The sequence below is a fragment of the Lolium rigidum genome, chromosome 2 (genome assembly GCF_022539505.1).
Source record: "Lolium rigidum isolate FL_2022 chromosome 2, APGP_CSIRO_Lrig_0.1, whole genome shotgun sequence".
In the NCBI taxonomy this organism is placed as follows: domain Eukaryota; kingdom Viridiplantae; phylum Streptophyta; class Magnoliopsida; order Poales; family Poaceae; genus Lolium; species Lolium rigidum.
The window spans coordinates 17819099-17830066 of NC_061509.1; the positions used below are offsets into that span (position 1 = coordinate 17819099).

Below are 10968 nucleotides of genomic sequence, written 5' to 3' on the forward strand. Positions count from 1 at the left end.
TAACATAGTATTCTCTATCCATCGGATCCCGACAAACACAACATATAGTATTACGGATAGATGATCTTGATCATGTTAGGCAGCTCACAAGATCCAACAATGAAGCACAATTAGGAGAAGACGACCATCTAGCTACTGCTATGGACCCATAGTCCAGGGGTGAACTACTCACTCATCACTCCGGAGGCGACCATGGCGGTGTAGAGTCCTCCGGGAGATGAATCCCCTCTCCGGCGAGGGTGCCGGAGGCGATCTCCTGAATCCCCGAGATGGGATTCGCGGCGGCGGCGTCTGCGGAAGGTTTTCCGTATCGTGGCTCTCGGTGCTGGGGGTTTCGCGATGGAGGCTATTTGTAGGCGAAAGGGCAGGTCAAGAGGCGGCACGAGGGGCCCAGGTGACAGGCCGGCGCGGCCAGGGCCTGGGCCGCGCCGCCCTGTCATCTGGCCACCTCGTGGCCCCACTTCGACTCCCCTTCGGTCTTCTGGAAGCTTCGTGCAAAAATAGGACCCTGGGCGGTGATTTCGTCCAATTCCGAGAATATTTCCTTACTAGGATTTCTGAAACCAAAAACAACAGAAAACAGCAATCGGCTCTTCGGCATCTTGTTAATAGGTTAGTTCCGGAAAATGCGTAAATACGACATATAATGTGCATAAAACATGTAGGTATCATCAATAAAGTAGCATGGAACATAAGAAATTATCGATACGTTTGAGACGTATCAGCATCCCCAAGCTTAGTTACTTGCTCGTCCCGAGCGAGGTAAAACGATAACAAAGATAATTTCGAAGTGACATGCCATCATAATCTTGATCATACTATTTGTAAACATATGTAATGAATGCAGCGATCAAAACAATGGTAATGACATGAGTAAACAACTGAATCATAAAGCAAAGACTTTTCATGAATAGTACTTCAAGACAAGCATCAATAAGTCTTGCATAAGAGTTAACTCATAAAGCAATAAATCAAAGTAAAGGTATTGAAGCAACACAAAGGAAGATTAAGTTTCAGCGGTTGCTTTCAACTTATAACATGTATATCTCATGGATATTGTCAACATAAAGTAATATAACAAGTGCAATATGCAAGTATGTAGGAATCAATGCACAGTTCACACAAGTGTTTGCTTCTTAAGGTGGAGGGAGATAGGTAAACGACTCAACAATAAAAGTAAAAGAAAGGTCCTTCAAAGAGGAAAGCATCGATTGCTATATTTCTGCTAGAGCTTTTATTTTGAAAACATGAAACAATTTTGTCAACGGTAGTAATAAAGCATATGAGTTATGTAAATTATATCTTACAAGTTGCAAGCCTCATGCATAGTATACTAATAGTGCCCGCACCTTGTCCTACTTAGCTTGGACTACCGGATCTTTGCAATGCCATGTTTCAACCAAGTGTCACAAAGGGGTACCTCCATGCCGCCTGTACAAATGTCTAAGGAGAAAGCTCGCATTTTGGATTTCTCGCTTTTGATTATTCTCAACTTAGACATCCATACCGGGATAACATGGACAACAGATAATGGACTCCTCTTAAATGCATAAGCATGTAGCAACAATTATTATTCTCATATTAGATTGAGGATATATGTCCAAAACTGAAACTTCAACCATGATTCATGGCTTTAGTTAGCGGCCCAATGTTCTTCTCTAACAATTTGCATGCTCCAATCATTAAGGTGATAGATCCTTCAGACAAGACGGACATGCATAGCAACTCACATGATATTCAACAAAGAATAGTTGATGGCGTTCCCCGAAGCATGGTTATCGCACAACAAGCAACTTAATAAAAGATAAAGTGCATAAGTACATATTCAATACTACGATAGTTTTTAAGGCTATTTTGTCCCATGAGCTATATATTGCAAAGGTGAATGATGGAATTTTAAAGGTAGCACTCAAGCAATTTACTTTGGAATGGCGGAGAAATACCATGTAGTAGGTAGGTATGGTGGACACAAATGGCATAGTGGTTGGCTCAAGGATTTTGGATGCATGAGAAGTATTCCCTCTCGATACAAGGTTTAGGCTAGCAAGGTTATTTGAAGCAAACTCAAGGATGAAACGGTGCAGCAAAACTCACATAAAAGACATATTGTAAACATTATAAGACTCTACACCGTCTTCCTTGTTGTTCAAAACTCAATACTAGATATTATCTAGACCTTAGAGAGACCAAATATGCAAATCAAATTTTAGCAAGCTCTATGTATTTCTTCATTAATGGGTGCAAAACATATGATGCAAGAGCTTAAACATGAGCACAACAATTGCCAAGTATCACATTATCCAAGACATTTTAGAATTACTACATGTAGCATTTTCCAATTCCAACCATATAACAATTTAACGAAGAAGAAACTTCGCCTTGAACATTATGAGTAAAGCCTAAGGACATATTTGTCCATGTGCAACAGCGGAGCGTGTCTCTCTCCCACAAAGTGAATGCTAGGATCCATTTTATTCAAACAAAAACAAACCGACGCTCCAAGTAAATAACACAAGATGTGACTGAATAAAAATATAGTTTCAGGGGAGGAACCTGATGATGTTGTCGATTAAGAAGGGGATTCCTTGGGCATCCCCAAACTTAGACGCTTGAGTCTTCTTAAAATATGCAGGGATGAACCACGGGGGCATCCCCAAGCTTAGAGCTTTCACTCCTCTTGATCATAGTATATCATACTCCTCTCTTGACCCTTGAAAACTTCCTTCACACCAAACTTCAAGCAAACTCATTAGAGGGTTAGTGCACAATTAATAATTCAAACATTCAGAGGTGACACAATCATTCTTTACACTTCTGGACATTGCATAAAGCTACTGGACATTAATGGATCAAAGAAATTCATCCAACATAGCAAAAGAGGCAATGCGAAATAAAAGGCAGAATCTGTCAAAAAATAACAGTCCGTAAAGACGAATTTTAAAATGGCACCAGACTTGCTCAAATGGAAAAACTCAAAACTAATGAAAGTTGCGTACATATCTGAGGATCACGCTCGTAAATTGGCAGATTTTTTAGAATTTTCTACAGAGACTTGTGCCCAGATTCGTGACAGACAGCAATGCTGTTTCTGCGCAGCGATCCCAAATATAACATCAACTTTGATATAGAAACTTTACTTGGCACAAAAACATGATAAGGAGAGGTTGCTATAGTAGTAAACAACTTCCAAGACTCAAATATAAAACAAAGTACTGTAGTAAAAACATGGGTTGTCTCCCATAAGCGCTTTTCTTTAACGCCTTTCGGCTAGGCGCGAAAGTGCAAATCAAGTAATATCAAGAGTAGAAGCATCAACATCATTATTTTTCATGCAAACACAACTTGTTGCGAGAGGGTACTTTAGGTGCTCCATTATCTAAATTTTCTATGGTGGTGCTAGGAGTTTTAGCAATTTTAGGCCTATAATAATTCTTTTGTTTAGGCACTTTAGAGACATACATAAATTTTTGCTCCTTACCCACATAAGCTTTCTCATTATACTTGAGAGAAGAGAAGGTTGAACCCAAGGTTCCCATAGCTTTTTCAAGTTCATCAATTCTATTGGTTTGATTATCGTGAGCAACACAAGTTCCTAGGACACTAATTCTTTCATCAATTCCTCCTAGGGATTTATCAAGTTCATCAGTTTTATCCAATAACATTTCCAATTTAGTTTCAATACTTGGAAAATTTTTCTCTATGGCTTCCAATTTTTTCATAACATCCTCAAGAGAGATTTCAATTTTAACTTCATTAACAGGTGGTATTCCAACTAGACTCTCAATGATGCAACTAGCTTCTAAGGCGGGAGTACCTAGGAAATTACCTCCCGAAAGAGCATCAAGGACATACCTATTCCAACTAGATAAACCAACATAAAAGTTCCTAAGAAGGATAGTGGTGGAGTGTTTCTTAATGCACCTATGATGAGCATTACTAATTCTGTACCAAGCATCTTTAAAACTTTCTCCACCTTGTTGCTTAAAAGAACGAACTTCAACTTCAGGATTACTCATTTTAGTAGCAATAAAGTAAACTAGGCAAATAAAGTAAAGACAAGTAACTAATTTTTTTTTTGTGTTTTTGATATGGAGAGCAAGACAGTAAACAAAGTAAAACTAGCAACTAATTTTTTTGTGTGTTTTGTTTAAGTGCAGCAAACAAAGTAGTAAATAAAATAAAGCAAGACAAAAACAAAGTAAAGAGATTGAGAAGTGGAGACTCCCCTTGCAGCGTGTCTTGATCTCCCCGGCAACGGCGCCAGAAATTTAGCTTGATACGCGTAGATGCACACGTCCGTTGGGAACCCCAAGTGGAAGGTATGATGCGTATAGAAGCAAGTTTCCCTCGGTATGAAACCAAGGTTTAATCGAACCGGTAGGAGCCAAGAAGCACGTTGAAGGTTGATGGTGGCGAAATGTGATACGGCGCAACAACGGGGACTCCGGCGCCAACGTGGAACCTGCACAACACAACCCAAGTACTTTGCCCCAACGAAACGGTGAGGTTGTCAATCTCACCGGCTTGTCGTAACAAAGGATTAACCGTATTGTGTGGAAGATGATTGTTTGCAAGAAAACGAGTAAAACAAGTATTGCGATGAGATTGTATGCGATGTAAAGAATAGGACCGGGGTCCACAGTTCACTAGAGGTGTCTCTCCCATAAGATAAAAGCATGTTGGGTGAACAAATTACGGTCGGGCAATTGACAAATAGAGAAGAGCATAACAATGCATATACATGATATGATAAATATAGTGAGATTTAATCCGGGCATTACGACAAAGTACATAGACCGCCATCCAACTGCATCTATGCCTAAAAAGTCCACCTTCGAGGTTATCATCCGAACCCCCATTCGGTATTAAGTTGCAAAGCAACAGTACAATTGCATTAAGTATGGTGCGTAATGTAATCGACAACTACATCCTTAGACATAGAATCAATGTTTTATCCCTAGTGGCAACAGACACATCACAACCTTAGAACTTTCACGTCACTCGTCCCGGGTGTCAATGAAGGCATGAACCCACTATCGAGCATAAATACTCCCTCTTGGAGTTAAGAGTAAAAACTTGGCCAGAGCCTCTACTAATAACGGAGAGCATGCAAGATCATAAACAACACATAAACAATAGATTGATAATCACCATAACATAGTATTCTCTATCCATCGGATCCCGACAAACACAACATATAGTATTACAGATAGATGATCTTGATCATGTTAGGCAGCTCACAAGATCCAACAATGAAACACAATTAGGAGAAGACGACCATCTAGCTACTGCTATGGACCCATAGTCCAGGGGTGAACTACTCACTCATCACTCCGGAGGCGACCATGGCGGTGTAGAGTCATCCGGGAGATGAATCCCCTCTCCGGCAGGGTGCCGGAGGCGATCTCCTGAATCCCCCGAGATGGGATTCGCGGCGGCAACGTCTCTGGAAGGTTTTCCGTATCGTGGCTCTCGGTACTGGGGTTTTCGCGACGGAGGCTATTTGTAGGCGAAAGAGCAGGTCAAGAGGCGGCACGAGGGGCCCAGGTGACAGGCCGGTGCGGCCAGGGCCTGGGCCGCGCCGCCCTGTCATCTGGCCACCTCGTGGCCCCACTTCGACTCCCCTTCGGTCTTCTGGAAGCTTCGTGCAAAAATAGGACCCTGGGCGGTGATTTCGTCCAATTCCGAGAATATTTCCTTACTAGGATTTACGAAACCAAAAACAGCGAGAAAACAACAAGCTGGCTCTTCGGCATCTTGTTAATAGGTTAGTTCCAGAAAATGCGTAAATACAACATATAATGTGCATAAAACATGTAGGTATCATCAATAAAGTAGCATGGAACATAAGAAATTATCGATACGTTGGAGACGTATCAATGATCCGCAATTGTGAAGCCAATGTCTTGCCCTGACCAATTTAGGTACTCAACTGTTGGTGGAGGCATCTTCTCTGCCATGAACACTTGCCGTGAAATTACCTTCTGCGCCCTGTTGGATGGCCTAGCTTTCTAAATCATCGAGACCGCACCATTGGAGTTAGGATCAACGTATGGTGGTGGATGTGGTGCTGCCGCTATTCTGAGCTGGTGCCGATTTTCGTCCGTAATTGCGGGAGGAGGTGGAAGGTGGATTTGACTCCTTGGCCCCTGGGGGTTTCTGTTCATTGCTTGGGCATTTGCAATTCCTGCCGCTCGCAACATTGCTTGAAAATTGCGGCAGTCTTTTTGGAGATGCCCTGACTGCCTCTTTCCGTTGCTGTCGAGATAAAAGTGCATCTGACACGGACCGTTCATCATCTTCTCGGGGGACACATAAGGTCTTTGAAACCTTGGTCCGCTATTTTGCCTGTTACCGCGAGAATCACCTCTATTGTCGCCTTGTTGCTCATTACTCCTTTGGTAGTCATCTCGACTATTCCCTCCAGGATTTCCCGGAAACCAGCCGATATATGGCCGGGAGCGTCGTTGTTGTAGAACTGGCGAGAAAATCGCCTTCTATTTTGAAAATTTCGACCGCGATCCTCTTCTGGCGACCTGTGTCGCTTGTTATATATTGCGTCTTCTCCATCTGCCCACTTGTTGGCTATCTCCATCAGTGCTGATATTGTCTTAGGGTTAGTTCTCCCTAAGTCTTCGACGAAATCTCCTCGCCGAATTCCTGCCACGAACGCGTCTACTGCTCTCTCGTCAGATATATCCTCTGCCGAGTTTTTAATGATGTTCCACCTCTGTATATATTTTCTCATCGACTCGTCGTGTTTCTGTCGACACGCCCTCAACTCTTCCAATGATGCAGGTTTCTTGCAGGTGGATCGGAAATTTCTCACGAAGATATCCTCGAAATTATCCCAGCTGTCGATGGAGCCTGGGGGAAGTTTCTTTATCCAAGATCTCGCGGCACCACTCAAGTGAACTTGGATACTTTGCATGGTTGTTGCTCTGGTTCCTCCTACTAGCTTCACCATCTCGAGATAATCAACGAGCCAATCCTCGGGATCCTGCAGGCCGTCGAATTTCTTGAAATTCTCGGGTAACTTAAACCCTTTTGGGACTCGAGTCTTTCGAACTCTTCTCGTAAAGCACGGGAGTCCACACATATCTTCGTCGGCAACTTCTGGTGAATGCTGACGTTCTCTTCTTTCTTGTCGCGCTCTATCCACCCTAACTTGAACTGCTGTGTCTCTTGCTCCACTTGTTCTTGGTGGATCTTGAACCGCTGCGGTGGGTCGTGGACTATTTTGCCTAGGATTTTCTTCGGGAGGCGTGGCTGCGAACGATGTTCCCATAACTCCAACTCCAGCCATTGCCATATTGAACAATGCTTCTCTCGGATCCCCAGGGGGTGGTCTGGACGCGAGGATGTAAGCTTGCGTTGCCATGTATCCTGCTTCTGGCGTTTTCGGGATGATATTTCCCCTTGTATCAATCGACATGAAGGACATGTCGAGATTTTGAATTATGTTTCCTCTTTCTTCTTCAGGTATATTTTGCAGCCGAGATCTTGCTCTCCTCCGAGCGTCTCTATGGCTATCTCCCGAAGTTTCTGATTGTCGACTGAGCTCTGCTCGACGCCTGCTGGACGCGGAGGCTGCCTCTTTTCTTCTATTCAGGGATGCTATCTGTTTTTCTAGCTCTGTACTCACCCGAGCAAGTCTATATTGATATGCTTGTAGTTCTTGTACAGTAGCAGTGGTGGTCATTGGTTCTGAACCATCCATGGCTTTTGCGGCCCTGTCCCATGCTTCCTGCGGGAGTTGAACTCTTACGCGAGATGAAGACCCAGCATATTTAGTGCCTAAGCCTCTTCTAAGATCAGCGGGATCGACGTATGGATTTCCCAAATCGTCGAAAGCCTCTGACGTCTCTGGTTCTGCTCGGCCTGCCTCTTCAATTGCACAAATTTGATGGTATTTTGAGCATTGATTTTTGTCGGGATTGGTGACACCATCATATAGATTGGTGAAGACCTTTCCGATGGCCGCAGATTTGTCGATGAAGTTGAAGCTGTCGGCGCTGTCGGAATTGCTGCTTATAAAGGAGTCCGCAGACGACTCGAAAGATGTGTTGCTGAAGATCTTGGCGAGCTTTCCGCTTGTCTTGGTGTCGATGAAGCGTGGCGACGAAAACTCCTCGTCACTCGACGAAAAGTCAGAATCGACCGCTGAAAATTCCGACGAGATCGGAACTTTGAGACGGTAGGATCCTTCCTTGTTGACGCCAAATCGGAATTCTCCGAACGTCATGACGATGAGCTCCTCCAGATAGGCACATGCATCCATACGGGAGGGCGGGTGAGGAATAAAATCGACTAGATCAGTTTTTTCCCGTTTACCTCGATCCATCGCATTGCTAGCCACCGACGAAGTCGACGATTCTGGACGTGCCATCGACATCAGCTCCTTGCAACCTCTAATTCCCACGTGACAGCGCCAATTGACAAAGGATTAATTTGTCAACGCCTACAGATTGTAGACTAGGGTTTTGCTAGAAGTAGAGGGCAAGTAGATCTCGAAGGTTTCAGCCGAAAAGTACTCGCCGATTATGAAAACTAGGGTTCTGTTGACAGTAGATTCGATCCCTTCCTTGTCCCTCGTCTCCCCCTTATATAGAGGGTGGAGCCGAGGATTTCGTAATACACAAGTTACAGAGTTCGGGAGGGTTTCGTACCCAACCCGTAAGATTACAAATCTCTATCTTTCCTAATACAACCTATCTTTTCCTTAACGCTAAATGGGCTTCCGAGTCTTCTTATTCTTCGAGTCCCCGGGTACCATCTTTGGCAGGCCCATTGGGGATGCCTATGTCAGCCGGTTTGTGGGACGCAGCTAGAGATGCTCTGAAATATGTGAACACTACAGGTTGGTTGCAACCTCGTTTTGTCTTTGTGTGGTACTCACGTAACGACTAGAATTTGTTTGGTTAGAATGCTACTTTTGTTGCTTATCAATATTTGCTGAATAGAGCTTGATAAGATCCTGTTAATCATCTGGTTCAACATACCATTTGTTATGAATGTTATGCACTACCTGAACTGAATGGTCTAAGTTCTGTAATGGAATTTGAACTACTGATAATCTCTTTACCATATTTTTGGTTCAACTATTATCTGTAATGGCTGTGTAACTCATTTATTTGTCAAACTTTTGGCGACAGTCCAAACGTTTGTGGCAGCATACCAAACAACTGCCACTGGTTTTTTTTTTTTTTTTGCCAAACTTTGGTCACCAATCAAATGGAGTAATTTTGCCACAAAATATGGCTTGCCATAAGTGTGGCTACTACTAAACTTTGGCCGGGAACCAAATAGGCCCTTGATCTTTCTGAATGCTGTAGAGCTGATCTTGTTTCCTATAGGTTTCTCTGCCACTAGCTCCACCATTTCAACCTACAAGGAATGAGAATAAAACAATTAATGGTCTTCCATCGTTCCTCTGATGGTACTTTGTGAGCTAAAGAAAGTAAATAGTTAGTGATCTCGCAAGCAAACCTTCAGTTGTGCTAGTCCTCTCTCTACCCTCTTCCAGCATGCCCTCCTGGTAGTGTCTCCTTGCAGCTCTCAAGAATTGATCTTGTTTTGCTGTCATCCCTTCCTTCGCGTTCTCTGTGATGATGAAAACGGATGATGAGTCTGATGTAATCCATTCTATTACACCATGTGGACAAAGGAGACATTTGTCTGAGAGAACAGGTGTTGTTAAGTTTGTTATCCGCAGCAGTTTCAAGTTTAATATTGTGTTGCGACTTGGACGCTTCCTCTCTCCCACCACTGTAGCGAGAGGGGCGATTTTCTGAAACCTTCCCGTCAACCCACCTTGCTCGCCAGCGATTCACGGTTTCCTCCGCCTCCGGCGGCCGCTCCGGCGGCGGGAGGTTGGGGAACCGTGGATCTAGGCTTGTACATAGTGTAGGGCTTGTTAGGACCCCGGTCGGCGGCGCCATGGAGGCGGAGGCGGCGTCGGTGCGGATTTTGGTGTCGGCTGGCTTCCCCTTCCGCGGCGGCGCTCCCTAGAGCTTCATCGTGTGGCGGCTGACTTCCTCGAGCTCGCCAGTCTACGGATCTGGTGCGCTTGTAGTGTCCCGGCCGGATCTAGCGTGGTGGAGGATCCGGAGTTTGAAGATGAAAGTGAAGATGGTGGTGGGCTGGTGGCGTCCATCGCGACGACGACGGCGCTCCAGCGAGTAGGATCTACGGATCCGGCGATTGGCGACTTCCCGGCTGCCACGGGGCTGGCTCCAATCCAAGGCCTAAGGCGGAGCAGCGGCAGCGGCGCGCCACCGACGGCTCCTGTTCGTCGCCGGAGTTGGAATCTAGAAGGGCTTCCTTGTATTTTTCTGTTTGTTCTGGATCTTTCTGTAAGAACGATGGGCTAGTATTATCTTCACTTTTTCGCAAAAAAAAAGTTTAATATTGTGTTGTTGGCATAACAATTAAAAAAAAATTGTATGCTACATTTCATGACATCTTATAGCATGTTGAATGATAAACTTGGAAAATCCTTCTCAGCGACAGGGAATGTGAAACATTTAGTACTATTTACTTGGAGAAGTGCATGTTAACTATACTATAATACTTGTGGCTAGATTTCAGAATTTTGTAATTCGTACCATATTTACAGGACTCGAAACAGAGCTCTTCTCTTATACTTGTAAGCTTGTATGTAAATTAAAATATATAATGCATCTTCTGCAACATATTCTGCAGTTTAACTTGAGATTCACATCAGGGGATTGGCTAACGTACTGCAGGTCAACCGAGAAATTTTTCTGTAATCCTTCTGTAGTTTATATTTGGCAAAAAATGTTACAGGAGTCTCGGATCAGTTCCTCTTTGCTGTGCTTTGTATATACTTGTATGTAAAGTAGACTGTATAGCATACAATTTGCAATACATTGTTCTTCAGCTTAAGACTGTTTTGCAGCTCTCAAAAAATAAGAATTTTTTGCACTCCAACTGAAACGTTTGTTG

At 43.8% G+C, this 10968-nt stretch overlaps 1 non-coding gene across 1 annotated transcript; it reads left to right on the plus strand.

The window, feature by feature from the left end:
* The first annotated feature begins 9600 nt into the window (after positions 1 to 9600).
* Positions 9601 to 9687, plus strand: LOC124693972. The gene has a single exon (XR_007000409.1). It is a non-coding gene; the product is annotated as a small nucleolar RNA SNOR75 (small nucleolar RNA).
* Positions 9688 to 10968: the final 1281 nt, after the last annotated feature.